This window comes from Eubalaena glacialis, chromosome 5 (genome assembly GCF_028564815.1).
Source record: "Eubalaena glacialis isolate mEubGla1 chromosome 5, mEubGla1.1.hap2.+ XY, whole genome shotgun sequence".
Classification (NCBI taxonomy): Eukaryota; Metazoa; Chordata; class Mammalia; order Artiodactyla; family Balaenidae; genus Eubalaena; species Eubalaena glacialis.
Genome location: NC_083720.1, coordinates 88,220,956 through 88,239,121, shown reverse-complemented (window position 1 = coordinate 88,239,121; position 18,166 = coordinate 88,220,956). Strand labels below are relative to the sequence as shown.

The window sequence follows — 18,166 nt, the reverse complement described above, 5'->3', positions numbered from 1 at the left end:
CAGATGTGCTGTCATCCGGGCTTTGTTGTTCCATTTATATATAGAGTACAAGCAGAGTAAATTTAGCATAATTCTTAAGGGCCCTAGGATTTTTGGAATGGTAAATGAGCATTGGCTTCAACTTAAAGTCACCAGCTGTCTTTCCCCCTAAAGAGAGTCAGCCTGTCCTCTGAAACTAAAGCTAGACATTGACTTCTCCTCTCTAGCTATGAGTCTTAGATGGCATTTTTCCCAATATAAGCCTCTTTTGTCTACACTGAAAATCTGTTGGCTTAGTGTAGCCACCTTCATGAATTATCTTAGCTAGATCTTCTGGATAACTTGCTGCAGCTTCTACATCAGTACTTGCTTCACCTTGCACTTTTGTGTTATGGAGGCAGTTTCTTTCCTTAAACTTCATGAATCAACCTCTGCTGGCTTCAGACTTCTGCAGCTTCCTTACCTCTCTCAGCCTTCATAGAATTGAAGAGTGTTAGAGCCTTGCTCTGGTCTAGGCTTTGTCTTAAGAGGATGCTGTGGCTGGTTTGATCTTCCATCCAGAACACTAAAACTTTTTCCATGTCAATAAGGCTCTTTCACTTTCTTATCATTCATATGTTCACTAGAGTAGCACTTTTAATTTCCTTCAAGAATTTTTCCTTATCTTGGCTATTGTGAGTTATGCTGTAATGAACACAGGAGTGCAGATGTCTCATCTAGGTACTGATTTCATTTCCTTTGGATATGTATGCAAAAGAGGGATTACTGAGTTGTATGGTAGTTCTATTTTTAATTTTTTGAGGAACTTCCATACTGTTTTCCATAAAGGCTGTACCACTTTATATTTCCACCAACAGTGTAAAAGAGTTTCCATTTCTTCACATCTTCACTAGCACTTGTTATCTTTTACCCTTTTGATACTAGCCTTTCTAACAGATTTGAGGTGATAAGCCATTGTGGTTTTGATTTGCATTTCCCTGATGATCAGTGATGATGAGCATCTTTTCATTTACCTGCTGGCCCTTTGTATGTCTTTTTTGGAAAATGATCTCAGTTATATATGAAGTCTAAAATAATCACATTCATAGAAGCAGAGAATAGAGCAGTGGTTACCAGGGGAGGGGAGGTGGAGGAAATGGGGAGATGGTTGCTCAGAGGGTAGAAAGTTGTAGTTATGTAGGATGAATAAGTTCTAGAGTCCTAATGTACAACATGATGACTATAATTAATACTCTTGTATACTGGAAATTTGCTAAGAGTAGATTTCAAGTGCTCACACCACATACACACACACGGAAAACTGTGTGAGGAGATGGGTATGCTAATTAGCTTGACTATAGTAATCATTTCACAAGTATATCAAAACATGCTGTACACCAAGCATCCCAGTCTAACTCAGAAATGATGCATGCACAGGGTGGACTTGAGAGAGCATGGCAAAAAGTGAAAGCCAAGGGGGACTTGAGAACTGGCTGCAATGTTGAATATATCCCCCATCTCACACAGAGAACAGTTAGCAGAGGGTAGAAGGCTTATAGACGCAAAGTGTGTGATGTTAACTTCTGTCCAAATCATTAGCTGACTATTAAGCTATTCAGAGACAGAGGCTACCCCTGGGGAGCCAGGATAAAAATTGAAATAAAGAATTTGAAAAAATGAGCAGAGACAGCCAGTAGCTCCACATCACAGGCCAATAGATTCCACAGTTTGAGTACGGGCAAGATGATGAAATAAAAAACACTCCTTAGATGTAAAACACAGTCTAGAGTTGCTATAGTAAATTACCTAAAATGTCCAGTTTTCAGCCAAAAATTATTAGACATGCAAAGAAATAGAAAAGTGTGAAACGTACTAAGGGAAAAAATCAGCAGCTAATGGAAACTGAGTCTGTATGGGCCTAGATGTTAGATTAGCAAATACTTCAATCAGGAATTAATAGACAAGCTCAAAGAATTAAAGGTAAAAATGTTAAAAATGAGTCAACAGAAAAAAATGTGTAAATTATATATATAATCTACAGAGAAATACAGACTATAAAAAATAACCAAATTTGAGTTCTAGAGTTAAAAAGCATGACTGAATTAAAAATAAAAATTATTAGATGGACTCAGCAGCAAATATGAGGTAGCAGATATCATTTATTTGAAGATAAATCAATAGAAAGTATACAAAGAATTTTGAAAGATTGAAAAAATGAACAGAACCCTAAAGACCTGTGATACAATGACAAGCATTCCACCGTGTATAAAGGGAGTTGGCGAAGGAAAGGAGAGAAAGAGAAGAGGAGACAAAATTTTTGAACAATAGCTCCAAACTTCCCAAAGTTGATTAAAAACATTAACATTTAGATGCAAATAGCTCACCCAATCACTAGTAGGGTAAGTAAAAAGAGCACCATAACTAGAAACAACATAGTCAAAATGATAAAAGACAACTCCTCAAAGGAGCCAGAGAAAATGACTCATCACATAGAAGGGAACAATAATATGTTTAACAATGGACTTCTTATCAGAAATGATGGAGGACAGAAGATAACGGAATGACACAGTCAAAGTGCTGGAACAAAAGAAACTAAACCCAGAATTGTATATCAAGTGGAACATTCATTCAGAAATGAAGTCAAAATGAAAATAGGTATAAAAAAAATTGAGAGAATTTGTTGCTAATAGACCTAACCTGTAAGAAATACTGAAGTTCTTAAGGCTGAAAAGAAACACACCTGGTGATAAGTTAGATACACAGGGTGGAATGAAGAGTATCAAAGGTATTAAATATAAAAGATTGGTTATATGTTTTCTCTTAATTGAAAAGATAATTCAAAGCAATAATTGTAACACCAACTTGTTGGGATATATAAATACACAAATATATGCATATTATAATCTACACAGCAATGATAGCACAGATTAAAAGGGGAAAAGAAATGAAGCTACATAGATGCAAAGTTGCTATATTTTTACCAAAATGAAGTTGGCGGTGACCTGACAGAGACTAGGATAAATTTAACATGAATATAGAAATACCTACAGCAGCCATTAAAGTAATAACTCAAAAGATACAAATTCAGGAGTTGGTGTGCCATGCAGGCAACAGTGGCATGGGGCTGAGCCAGGTGTGGGCTGTCTTCTTCGACCTGGACAACATACTCATCGACATGCCCAGGGTGAGTTGGAAGGGCATGTTGGAGGTGATAAAGCTCTTACAATCAAAATACCATTTCAAAGAAGAGGCTGAAGTCATCTGTGACAGAGTTCAAATTAAACTCAGCAAAGAATGTTTTCATCCTTCTAATACATGCATTACTGACCTCAGGACTTTACACTGGGAAGAAGCAATCCAGGAAACCAAAGGTGGTGCAGCCAATAGGAAACTGACTGAAGGATGTTATTTTCTGTGGAAATCTACATATTTACAGCATATGACACTAGCAGATGTCAAAGCCATATTTACTGAACTTCAAAAGGAGGTCTGCCTACTTTTATTAACAAATGGAGAAAGACAGACCCAGAGGGAGATCGAGGCTTGTGCCTGTCTGTCCTATTTTGATGCTATTGTTGTAGATGGAGAGCAGAAAGAGGAGAAACCAGCACCTTCCATATTTTATTACTCCTGTGATCTCCTCGGAGTACAGCCTGGGGACTGTGTGATGGTTGGTGACACACTAGAAACTGATATTTAAGAAGGCCTCAATGCAGGGCTGAAGGCAACAGTCTGGAAAGATAAAAATGGAATGGAGCCATTGAAGTCATCCCCCATGCCACATTATATAGTTTCCTCTATGCTAGAGTTGCCTGCTCTCTTACAAAGTGTAGACTACAAAGTCAGTATGTCAGCTTAAAGCACAGAAAGGGTTATGCTTATGAATTTTAGGGTCAAATTACAGGGATTGAACTAAGAAAAGTTAAGGAATTCTGTACACTATAACCCAGTTCTAAGAATAATTATACTTGTGTAATGGCCAACCAACCATTGACTGGTATTTATATCTGAAAATCCAGTGTACATTAATACAAGTTGATTTTAGTAGTGTAATCCAGAAAACTTGAAGTATATTTGTTAATCTGTGGCTTGAGATTGTTTTTTAAAAAATTGTTATTAATCTTTTAGCATCTTGGATCTATGAAGATACTAAGGAGGATAACTTATATATGGATGCACAAATGTAGATTTTATGTTTTGGCTTAAAAATATTTTTTAAAAATAGGTATTCTAAAATATGTATAATAGAGATTTATTAGAGCAGTTGGACCTGGTTAATATGAAATAAGTACCAAGTCACATGCAAATCAAAGCATATTTCATAGTGAAATTATTTTTGTATTTTCTGTTTTTAAAACATGTACCATATTTTTGCCTACTTTGAATGTATACTTATGAATTTAATTTTTCTGCATTACCTTTGGGGTAGTGTAATTTTCCTATGGTGTGTACATGACCAATAAATTCCTCCAGTAAAAATCAGCATATGGTGCTCCTTTTCCATTACATTTTCCCATCTTTCCAGAGTGAGCTTATAGGTTCCTGTTAGTCTTTACCTTTTATGGAAGTACTGTTACTATCTTTTCCCAGGTACACAAGCGGTTTGAGGGACTAGTCTGTCTTGCTGTGGATGAGTACAAGCCACTTGGCACCAGAAGTCATTTTCCTTCTGTGGCCACATCAGAGGGGAATTGCCTTGGTGAGGCCTAATCATGCTGCATCCCATCTATTGCCTACTGACTGAATAGTTTCACCCATATGATGAAGACCAATAGAAAATTAGGTTTTGCTATGAACCATTTCCAGAGTGCCTTTTAATACTTGACTGGCTCTTTTTGGTGTTACCATCTGCCTTAAATCTCCTGTTTTTCAAATTTTGGGAACTATGTGATTGTTTCACAAATTTCTGTATCCATTTCAGGGCTTGCTTTGAGCTTACTAATTAATGACTCCATAGTGAGGCATCTTGCAACTAGAAAAATTTCTCAAGAACATTAGCTAGAAAGTCTCATGATATCACCAACCAAACTTAGAGTACTACGGTTAATTAAAGAAAAAAGAAATAATGTTTGGATTGTTTTTTGGTAGGGTTTTTTTTTTTTTTAACTTTTGTATGGGAAACTACTAATGTAAAATGTTAGATTGTTGGGATAGCTATGGTTCCTTCAAGTATCGTACCAAGAACAGGATTCTCTGCCATTGTGCATATGTCTGTTGTGCTTACTTCTCATTCTTAATTTTTTAAAATGTGATTGTGCCTTTGACTGTCCAGGGTGTTGTTGCTCTGAAGCTGAATGTGTGTGAACAGGGAATGTTTGTGTATAGCTCTACGAGGTGCGGTGCCCATGTGATCTCAATTATATTGTAGCTGTTTTTAAAATTGTTAAGTTGGAGAATCTTGCAGAAAAATAGTTGTGTGCATGATTTCTCTAGTGGACTGATGTGTGATGCTGAGGGCTTGTCTTTTCAGCTCTCCCGCAGGACAGGTCTAGGCATGGCACGTTCATTATGCTCCCTGAGAAGGTTCATTGCTCCAAGATAATAGGAGCAGATCTCAACACAAGAACACCTAGGATGTTAAGTGATCAGTTCTTCAGCAAAAGTGATCTGGGAGGAATGAAAGAATTGAGTTTCCTTGTCTTCAGTTTGTATTCTAGACAGTGCAGTAATGCAATATTACATTCCATTTGCACCGTTTCTTAGTGAAGAACTTTGTGGTTTTCTGCCTTCTGAGTGGGATGTCACAGAAGATATTAAGAAATCTTGAAATAGACCTTTTATTAATAACGTTTTTTTAAGAATAGTATTTCTTAAAATTAAAAAAATGATGTAACAGGGGAAAAAAAGATACAAATTCAGAATATTTAAAATGGTACACTAAAAAGATTGTCTAACCCAAAATAAGGCAGGGAAGAATAAAGGAATAACAACAAAACCCCATGAGACATATAGAAAACAAAAAGGAAAATGGGAGATATGAATCCAATCTTAACCAATATTTGCATTAAATGTGAATGGATTAAACACTCTAATCAAAAGGCAAAGATTGTTAGACTGGATTTTTAAAATTCAAGATCCAAGCATGTATAAGAGCCAATTTTAATTCAAAGACACAATAGGTTGAATGTAACATGACAGAAAAAGATCTACTGGTGTACCATGTTTTATTGTACTTCACTTTACTGTGCTTTGTGTGTTACAGTTTTTTACAAATTGAAGGTTCGTGGCAACCTTTTGTTGAGTAAGTCTATCAGCATTATTTTCCCAACAGGGTTGTTTTTAAACTAAGGTATGTACATTTTTAAAAACCATAATGCTATTGCACACTTAATCTACTATAGTATGGTGAAAACATGACTTTTATATGCACTGGGAAACCAAAAAATCACGTGACTTACATTCTCGCTTTATTGTAAATTTGCTTCATTGTGGTGGTCTGGAACTGAACCTACCATATCTCGGAGGTATGCCTGTACCAGAAAAACAGTAAATAAAAGACAGCTTAAGTGGCTATAGTAATATCAGAGAAATAGACATTAATATGAAAATATTACGAAGTGATATTTCATAATGATAAAAGGGTCAATACAGCAATAAAATATAACAACAATAAATGAATATGAACCTAACAATACAGCCTCAAGATATATGAAGTCAAAATTGGCAGATTTAAAAAAGAAATAGATATTCAACAGAATGAGTTATCAATATTTCTATCCATAATGGAAAGAAAAGCTACACAGAAAATCAGTAAGAATATAGAAGACTTAAACAATACAGTCAACCAACTCTTTCTAATAGATAACAGAATATTCTACCCAACAACAGACAACATATTTGTTTCTAATACACATGGAACATTCTCCAAGATCATACTGTGGATTATCAAACAATCTAGATAAATGTTAAAGTATTGAAGTGTACAAAGTGTCCACATCAGGTGATGGCAAATAACACCTACAGGCTGAATCCAGCTCACTGCATTTTGTATATAAAGTTTTATTGAAACATAACCACATTTATTCATTTACCTATTGTCTGTGGCTGCTTTCATGTTTCAACAGCAGAACTGAGAAGTTGCAATAGAAACCACATGGCTGTCAAAGGCTAAAATTGTGGAAAAACTTAGCAAATCTCTGAATTAGTAATCAACACAGAGAAACAAATTTGGGGAACTCTCAAATAGTTGGAGTTTATAAGAGATACTTCAAAATAACCAATGGGTTATTTAATTTAAGACATTAGAAAATGGCTTAAATTAAGCAAAACCAAAAATGGCATATTAAGATGCAGCTTTAAATGGTTGAATTAGAAAGGAAGAAATTTTACAATAATCTAAGCATCCAGCTTAAGAAGCTAGATAAAGAAGAGCAAATAACACCAAAGTATGCAGAACACAGTAAATTATAAAGACCAGATCAAAATCAGTGAAATATTAGAAACCAAAAGACAATAGAGAAAAATAAGTGAAACCAAAAGTTAATCATTTTGAAAGAACAAAACTGATAAAAGCTTAGCAAGAATGAACAAGAAAAAAAAGAAAAATAATTATATATCATAATTTGTGCTCCAGGTACTGTACTAAGCATTTTTGTATTAACTTAAGCATGTTTTATGTCAAATCTCAAGAAAATTGTTGAAGGAGAAAATATTATAAACTTTATGCAAATCAAGTTGAACATTTAGATATGGGCAAATTCAAAACTAAATTTATCAAAACTAAAGAGATAAGAAATCTGAATACTGTGATACTTATTAAAGAAGTTAAAACCATAATTAAACATCTTCCCATAAAGCAAACTCCAGGCCTGGGTGATGTTACTGGTACGTCTTTCTACCATTTGAGAAGGAAATACTATCAATCTTTTATAAACTCTTCCAGAGATTACCAAAAGAATGAATAGTTTCTAACTCATTTTATAAGGCCTGTATACCTTGATACCACCACTTGACAATGTTGTAATAAAGAAAACCACAGATAAATATTCCCTCAGGGACCTAGATACACAAAAAATTCTTAAAATATCAAGAGATTGAATACAGCAATATATAAATAGAATAGTACATCATGACAAAGAGGGCTTTATTCCAGAAATGCAAGGGAGATCAAAATTTGAAAAAAATGTACTTCACCAAGTGGTGAATTATAAATGAGAAAACCATATGATCATTTTAATAGACACAGATAAATAGATTCTTGATTTTAAAAAGAGAACTCAGCAAACTAGAAATGCAAAGAACTTCCTCAGTCTAATAAAGGAATTTTTTTTAAGTTTACAGCCAACATTGTACTTTAAGGTGAAATGAATGCCATTAACGTTGGCCACAAAGCAGGATGGCTATTTTCCCTGTTTCTATTCAATACTTTGCTGGATGTCCTAGCCAGTACAAGTCAAGAAAAAGAAATATAAAGCATAAAGATTGAAAGGAAAAGTCAAAATGTCTGTATTCACAGGTGTGATGGTATATATAGAATACATTCATAGAAAATCTTAAGCAATCTTAAAAAAAAAAGTGATAACTAGTGAATTTAGCAAGATCATAGAATAAAAGTTAAATATATAAAAATCACTTGTACTTCTAGATATCAGCCAAAAAAAACTTTGAAAAATGAAATTAGAGAAATAATGTAATTTACCATAGCATCAAAAAACATGCAGTGCTTACCAATAAATTTAACAAAAGATGAACATCTCTATTTTGAAATTATAAAATAAGACTAAGAGAAATATAAGATCTAAATAAATGAAGAGATATATCATGTTCACTGAAGTGTACGTAATGCTGGTTTAGATGAGACTTCTTCCCAAATTGACCTAAAGATCAATGCAATCCCAATCAACATCCCAGCAGGCTATTTACATAGTAGATATTGAGAAGCTAATTCTAAAATTTATATGCAAATTCAAAGAACCTACAATACAATTGGCAAAACAATCTTGAAAATCTTGAACAAAACTAGAAGACTCACAGAGTCTTTTTAATAAAGACAACTGGATGTCCATATAGGATAAAAATTGATCTTGACCCCAACCTGACACTATACAAAAGAAACTAATTCGAGATGGATCATAAAACATAAAACATAAGAGCTAAACATAACATAACATAAAGCTTATCTTCATAAACAGATATTTCAAACCTACTTGGAATGGATAAAATTAAAGACTGATAACACCAAATGTCAACAAGGGTGTGAAGCAAATGCAATTCACATAATTTGCTGGTGGGAAATGACTTTGGAAAAGTGTTTGGCAGTTTATCATAACATTAACCATATACTTTAACTTAGCAATTCCATCATAGGTATCAACCCAAGAGAAACAAAAGCATATGTCCATTTATAAACTTGACAAGAATATTCATAGCAGCTATTCATAATAGCTCAAAACAGAAAACAACCCAAATGTCCATCCAGAGGAAAATAAAGTGATATGTTCATATGGAATACCACTCAGCAATAAAACATGAATGAACAACTGATAGACATACCATGGTGCATGAATATTAGCCATTGTGCTGAGTGAAAGATTTTATGAGTCCATTTGTATAAAGTTCTAGAACAAATAAAACCTATCTACAGTGATAAATAGAATAGTGGCCCAAGGGATGGAAGTGGGGTTGACAGGAAAAGACTTGAACAGAATAGGAGTGACAAAAATTTTATGGGTTACTTAGGTGTAAGATGTACTTGTCAAAAACTCATTGAACTGTACTTACGCATTTGACTGTAAATTATATCAATAAAATAAATGCTTCACTTTAAAAAAAAAACAAGCCATTGCAGATGACTGAGCAAAATTCTGGCCAGTCTAAGTAAAGATGGAAATACATCCAGTCATATAACTCTTAACTTGGGAAAGTAAGTATACCAGTTTCTCTAATGATTAAAAAATTTATTCATATACCAAGCTCTATAACTTCTTTTGGAGACATTGAAGAATATAGTGGAAAATGGCCTAGCAAGTTTCACATGAAAAGTAATACATTTGCATTGATTTTTAAAATAAGAGCAAAATTTAAAGCATAGTGTTGAATTATAATTCTGACAAATGGAACGAAGATTTTCTGGTTCATATGAGGATATTTAAAATAACTTCAGGAATAGCTGCTAGCAGTTCGTTTCTGACATTTAACTATTTTCTCCCCTAAAACTCTTTAGTTTTCTACATATTTTTAGTATATCTGGTAACATTAAGAAGAAAGCCTTAGTTATTCTCTAATGATCTTTCACACTGACTCTCCTTTTAAGAATGATGGGTTCTAAGCAGAAGCATTACTGTGAAACCTACAGGTTTCAGAGAGGGCATGGCCCTGCCTACACTTTGACTGCAGACTGTTAGCTTCCAGAATTGTGAGACAATACATTTTTCTTGTTTTAAGCCACTTAGTTTGTACTATTTTGTTACCACAGCCCAAGGAAAGTAATATAGATGTACCTTTTACCGTAGTTCTCTGTTGAATTATTTTGATTAATGACTCTAATATTTAGAAAAGATTTTTTAATGAATGGACATATTAATCAGATCTCTTCTGACAAAGAGATGTTCTATACAGTATATACAATAGAATATTACTCAGTCTTTAAAAAGAAGATCCTGCCATTTGTGATAATATAGGTGAACCTGGACTATGTTATGCTAAGTAAAATAAGCCAGGCACAGAAAGGCCTCACAGAATTTCGTTCTGCACATTTGCAGCCAGCTACTCATCCAAACTCTGGGTCTGTGATGGCTAATACAATAGCCAGAAACCACATGCTGTAGACATTTAAGTTTAAACAAAATAAAATATTTAGTTCCTTAGTTGCACTTGCCACATTACAATGGCTCAATAGCCACACCGTGCTGGTGGCTACCATAGTGGACAGCACAGATACATATATTTCCATCATTGCAGAAAGTTCTACTGCACAGCATTGCTCTTGGGTACCCCATGCATATTTCTGGAGCTCTGTTTTCAATACAGTTTTCTCTTCTCTGATATCCTCCTCCACAATTCCAGCTGTCTCAACAGCCCCAAATTATAATCTGTTTTTTCTGCCCAGCGAGACTTCTGCTCTGTTTGAACTCTATCCTGTATCCAGTTTTGAAAAGCACATAAAACTAGGTGACTTTGGAGCCAACCTTATGCCTTTCAAGAATCACAGCCCTGCACTGTTGTCCAAGGCCTGCACATAGTTACTTTTTATATTTTGCTAGTTTATAGTTGGGGAGGGAGAGCAAATCTAATAGACATCCATCATGGCAGTCACCCACAAAAGTTTCATGATGCTTGTAATAGTTCATTTTAATTGTCAAGTAGTATTCCAAGTTTTATCTATTTACTTGATGAATGGATGTACCTTTCATCCAGTTTCCCTCAATGGTTACATATTATGTAACTATAGTACAATGCCCAAAATAGGAAATTTGCCTGGGTATAATGTGTATGTGTGTGGTTGCATGTCATTTTATCATGTGTAAATTTGTGTAAACACCACTACAGTCAAGATATAGAACTATCACCACAAAGCTTTCCTGCATGCCGCCTCTTTATAATCACATAGATTCCCCTTCCCTTCACTCCCCTAATCTTAACCTCCTGCAACCACTACTTTATTCTCCATCTCTACAATTCTGTCACTTAGAGACCGTTATATCAATGGAATCATATAGTATATGACCTTTGGCTTTTTCTTACTCAGCATAATGCCCTTGAAATCCATTCAAGTTGTGTATATCATTAGCTCATTTCTTTTTATTGCTTAGTAGTATTCCTTGGTATGGATGTACCACAAATAAAGATAATATGAACATTGTGTATAGGTTGTTCTGTAAGTGTAGGTTTTCATTTCTCTGGGGTAAATGCACAGAAATACATATGGTATTTCTACCACGTCAATCTGCTAAACTGTTTTCTAGATTGGTTGTACTGTTTTACATTCCCACAATCAACATATGAAATATCCATTTCTTTGCATCCTTACCAGCATTTGCTTTTGTCAGTTTTTTTTCAGCTGTTCTAATAGATAAGTAGGGATATCTCATCATAATCTTTATTTGCATTTCACTAGTGATGTTGAAAATCTTTTCATATGCTTATTTGCCACCCATGTATCGTTTTCAGTGAAATGTCTCTTCTTGTCTTTTGACCATTTTCTATTTGGATTTTTTTAAATGTTGAATTTTGATTATTTAAAAAATATATCCACCTAAAACTAATACAATGGTATATGTCAGTTATATCTCAATAAAACTGGAAAAGGATAAAAAATATATTTTGGATATGAATCATTTTTGGATATATGGTTTGCAAATATTTTCTCCTAGTCTGTGGCATGCTTTTTCATCATCTTAACAGGGTCTTTTGAAGAGCACAGTTTTAAATCTTGATAAAGTCTAATTTATGGATTATTTTTCTTTATAGATCATGCTTTCAGTGTCAAGCAAACTTTTATTTTTTAAGGTATACAACATGATAATATAATGTAAGCATACATTGTGAAATGATTACCACAATTAAGTTAATTAATACATCCATTACCTCACACAGTTAATATTTTGCATGTATATGGTGAGAACACTTAAGATCTACTCTCAACAAATTTCAAGTGTACAATACCATATTATTAGCTATAATCACCATGCTATACATTAGATCCCCAGAATTTACTCATCTTATTACTGACAGTTTGTAACACTTTGACCATCATCTCCCTCTTTACCCCACCCCCAGCTCCTGGCAACTACCATTGTATAGTTCTATGAATTTGACTTTATTTTTTTTAAAGATTCAACATGTAACCGAGATCATACAGTATTTGTCTTTCTGTGTCTGGTTTATTTCTCTTAGCATAATGTCCCCCAGGTTCATTCATGTTGCTGCAGATAGCAGGATTTTCTTTTTTATGGCTGAATAATATTCCACTATATATATATATATACACACACACACACACACACATATATATATTTATTTCTCAATTTATAATTTTTTTGTCCATTAATCCAGCAAGGATTCTTAGGTTCTTATCTTGGTTATTGGGAAATATGCTGCAATGACCATCGGAGTGCAGATTTCACTTTGAGATCCTGATTTCATTTCCTTTGGATATATACTCAGAAGAGGGATTGCTGGATCATGTGGTAATTCTATTTTTAATTTTTTGAACGCTCCATACTGTTTTCCATAAAGGCCGTACCTCTTCACATTCCCACGAACAGTGCACAAGGATTGCCTTTTCTCCACACCCTTGCCAACACTTGTTACCTTTTATCATTTTGATAATAGCTCTCCTAACAGATGTGAGGTAATAACTCACTGTGGTTTTGATTTGCATTTCCCAGATGATTAATGATGTTGAAAACATTTTCATATATCTGTTGGCCATTTGTATGTCTTCTTTGGAAAGATGTCCGTTGTGGTGCTTTGCCCATTTTTTAATTGGGTTATTTTTTAATTTAAATTTTCTTTTCTTCCTTTTTGTTTTGCTATTGAATTGTATGAGTGCTTTATATATTTTGGACATAAATCTCTTTTCAAGTATAAGATTTATTTTTTCCCTTTCCATAGGTCACCTTTTTATTTTGTTGAATTTTTCCTCTATGGTACAGAAGCTTTTTAGGTTGGTGTAATCACGCTTAATTATTTTTGCTTTTTTGCTTGTGCTTTTGCTGTCAAATCCAAAAAAATCATTACTAAAACCAATGTCAAGGAGATTTTCCCCTATGTTTCTTCTAAAAGTTTAGAGTTTCAGGTCTTACACTTAAGTCTTTAATTCATTTTGAGTTAATGTTTGTGTATGGTGTAAGATAAGGTTCCAACTTCATTCTTCTGTATATGGATATCCAGCTTTCCCAACACCCTTTATTGAACAGACTACTTTTTTCCCATTGTGCATTTTTGGGGTCCTTGTTAAAGATTAGTGTATATGTATGGCTCTCTATTCTGTTGCATTAGATTATGTGTCTATTTTATGCCAATACCATACTGTTTTGATTAGTATAGCTTTGTAAGACAGTTTAAAATCAGGAAGTATGATGCCTCCAGATTTGATCATCTTTCTGCAGATTGTTTTGGGTACTTGGGGACTTTTGTGGTTTCATATGAATTTTAGCATTTTTTCTATTTCTGTGAAAAATGCCATTGAAATTTTGAGAGGGATTTCATTGAATCTGTAGATAGCTTTGGGTAGTATGGACATCTTAACAATATTAATTCTTCCAATCCATGAACAAGGGATATCTTTCCATTTATTTGTGTCTTCCTCAATTTCTTTTATCCTGTGGCTGAGAAAGGCTGGAGCTGGGTTACAGGGCTGTTTCAGGATTTTCAGTTGAACCAGTGTTGGAGGGCCTGCCTTGGGGCATTGATACTCTTGTCTCCCACTTGGTCCCTAGGGAGGACCGTGGCTAAGAGGCACTGGAGCCTGGTCACTGACTGTTTCAGGGTCCACTTGCTTCAGGGTCCACAGCCGGGACCAAGATTGGTGGGCCTCTTATGGTGGGCATGGGTTGGTGTCAGGAACAAGTCCAAACAGGGCTGTAGCTGGGTCTGCAGGGGGCAGGGCAGTTTTGCCTGTAGCCAGGACCAAGGTGAGCAAGTCTACCACCTGGACCTGGGTGTGACTTCGCAAGACAGCCGTCTTTGGTCTTGGATTCCATTGGGGTTTCATAATCTCCTACCCAGATCTCAAAACTCCCACAAAGCCACTTATTTTTTCCTATGGATGGCTGCCAAAATATTGTCGCTGAGAGGGACTATGAGTGGGGACTTCCTATTTTATCACACTGCATGCTAATGTCACTCCTCACGCAAACACTTCACCAATCCTTAGCTCTGAAAGATTTTCTCCTATGTTATCTTCTAAAAGTTTTATAGTTTTACATTTTACATTTAAGGTTTAGGTCAAAATTCATTTTTTGACTGTAGATATCCAGTTGCTCCAGCACCATTTTTGAAAGGGCTATCTTTCTTCCATTGGATTGCTTTTGCACCTTTGTCAAAGATCAGTTCAGCATATTTGTATGGATCTGGGTTCTCTATTCTGTGTCATTGATCCATTGTATCTACCCCTCTGTTAATACCACATGGTCTTTGTTAATATATCTACGTAATAAGTCTTGAAATCAGGTAGAGTGGCCCTTCCCATTTTGTTCTTCTTTCTCAGAATGATTTTAGCTATTCTAGTTCCTTTGCCTTTTCATATATATATTTAGAATAAACTTGTCTATATCAACAAATAATTTTTCTGAGATTTTGATAAGAATTGTGTTAAACCTTACATCATTTTGGGGAAATATGACATCTTTACTATGTTGAGTCTTTCAATCCATGAACACTGCATCTCCATCTATTTAGATGTTTTTTATTTATTTCATTAACATTGTGTATGTTCAGCATACAAGTCATGTACATGTTGTGTTAGGTTTTCATGTAAGCATTTCATTTTTTTGAGTGACTGGTAATGATGTTATTTTTTACATGTGTTCTGTTCTTTATTTCTTCAACATTTAGCTTTTTCTTCTCTTTAAGAGAATTTTACATTAGTAAAAGTATCACCTCTCTGATGTTAGAGTATGTTCTATCAATTCTTACTCATAATTTTTATGATATGAACCAAATTAATGAAAATAAATAGCTTCAAGAAATTCCAGGATTGTAAATTGAAACTGCTGAGTAGGAGTAAAAGAAGTAGTCTAGAAACAACTTTATTGAAGGAAATCAGAAACTTTATAGCAAGGACAGTGTAGGCAGACTTTTTCTGTAAAGGGCCAGATGGTAAATATTTTAGGCTTTGTGGGGCACACACAGTCTCTGTCACTTCTCCTCCCCTCCCCCAGCCTCTCTCCATCCCTCCTCCTTCCTTCTAGAGAGATAATGTACGGTATGGTGACTATAACAATACTGTATTGTATACTGGAAATTTGCTAAGCGGGTAGATTTTAAGTGTTCTCACAAAAAAGATAATGGTAGCTATATGAGATGATAGATATGTTTATTAGTTAATTACAGAGATCATTTCACAATGTATTAAGTCTATCAAAACATCAAGTTGTATATTTTAAATGTATACAATTTTTATTTGTCAATTATACCTCAGTAAATCTGAAAAAAAACTGTATAAGACCAAAAGCCCCCTTTCCATAACAAATATTTTGTTTTGCTCCTTTAATACCTTGAAACAAAATTTATAATATAGTCTATAATATAATTTTAAAATGCAGTACCTTAACTATAACATAAAGGAGAAAGAAAAGGAAAGAAATATTAGAAAAGAATTCTGATTCTTGACTTTAACTTTTTTTTTTTCTTCTATTTTTATTGAATCAGTCTGTGAAAGACATTACCACCAGTGCTTTACTTGAGAGGACATTATGCTAGTTTTAGACATAAGATTGTAACTAGTTCCTTGGTGTTAACAGCTATCATGGATGTGTGTGAATGAGCCATCTCCTCTGAATATTAAACTTAGTTGAACCTTGACCAACCTATGTTGATATGGGTACTAATGTTGGAAATGGGACCTCATGAGTAAGTGTTTTAAAGTCTGTGTTCTGCAAGCAAATTTGTCAGCTACTGCTTAGAAAACATCCATTGTTCATTTATTTTATCACTGTAGGAAAAGGAGGAATCCAAATAGCTTGCCTATGGCTGGATGCATCATTAATTTTCCTGAAAACTAATTTGTTAAGCAGCACAGGTTATGTTAACTGAGATTATCTAGGTCTTCTTTTCCCCTTTAATTCAGAAAGGAAACAAGATGAAAGTGCTATACCGTCAACTGAAAATAGAATTTTTAGAGGAGAGGCACATACTTAGAGGCACCCAGAGCTGACAACTTATATCTCTGCAAATGCCTTTCTGGCAGGGATGGGCTGTGGAACACTGGCACACAATCCAGACAGACAAGTGATACTGGATGGATAAAGGGAAAAAGAAGAAAGATCTGCTGTATAACAAACACATATATTTAGGGTTTAGAAAAAAATGCACTATACTCGCACGTGAAACTCATATTGCAGCTAAATAACTTTCCTTGATGTTTCTTGTGCATTCTTTTTTCCATATATATTCATACATGTGTATATGATGTATATATAATATACATCTATATATATCATTCATCTTTATTTTACAACAACATAGAAAATATATTTTTTGTTAAAAGAAATGGAGGGACTTCCCTGGTGGTCTAGTGGTAAAGAATCCGCCTTCCAATGCAGGGGTCACAGGTTTGATCCCTGGTCGGGGAACTAAGATACCACATGCCACAGGGCAACTTAGCCTGTGCACCACAACTACTGAACTTGCGCACCTCAACTAGAGAGCCCGTGTGCCGCAAACTATAGAGCCCATGCGCTCTGGAGCCCATGCGCCACAACTAGAGAAGAGGAAACCCACATGCCACACTAGAGAGAAGCCTGTGTGCCACAACTAGAGAGAAGCCCGTGCGCGGCAACGAAGAGCCTGCATGCCATAACTAAGACCCGACGCAGCCAAAAAAATTAAAAAAATAAAAATAAAAAATAATAAAAAAAGAAATGAAAACTCTCATAGAGCAGAAGAGGAATTGATTAGAAGGGTAGCGGGTAGATGATAGTGCTTGGAAATAATAGAGAGTTGGTGAACTAGGGTCAGTAAAGGATAATACCTGGACTAAGCGTGGAGCTAAATAAAATCTCTTCCACTACTGATGCTTCTACTGCTCCCACAACCACTGCCACCATTGCTGCTACTCCATCCATCTTACCTTCAACTCTCGCATAAGCTTCCATTGAATGCTCAAAACTACGAAGACCACACCCAGTGGCAGAGAGACCACAATTATTTGGGCTTTTGGAAATCAAGGAAATAGCTAAAACTCAAATATATGTGCACTACAACCTAATTTTTGGCTGCCTAAAATAGGCAAGTATATCCATCTTCCTAGATGTAAACTTCCAAAATTATTCCAATCAATGTAATTGTTCATAATATAAGTACACTCTTCCTCTCCAAAGGAACACAGTCTAATTAGGTGATCTCAATTCTTCCTTCAGTGCTATAATGACCCTATCTCAATATTCTGCAATTCAAGGATTAAGTGGTAATGTTAATTACCAACAGGGCATCAAATATATGTACTTTGAAGGTAAAGAGTGCAGAGAGAGGGGATGACAGTTAATATGAAATTCATGAATGATACATTAAGGAAGAAATATTCTGTCCTTGATTCTGCAACTGG

At 34.8% G+C, this 18,166-nt stretch overlaps 1 pseudogene; it reads left to right on the top strand.

Moving 5' to 3' along the window:
- Nucleotides 1-3,076: 3,076 nt before the first annotated feature.
- Nucleotides 3,077-3,817, top strand: LOC133092187 (N-acylneuraminate-9-phosphatase-like; annotated as a pseudogene).
- Nucleotides 3,818-18,166: the final 14,349 nt, after the last annotated feature.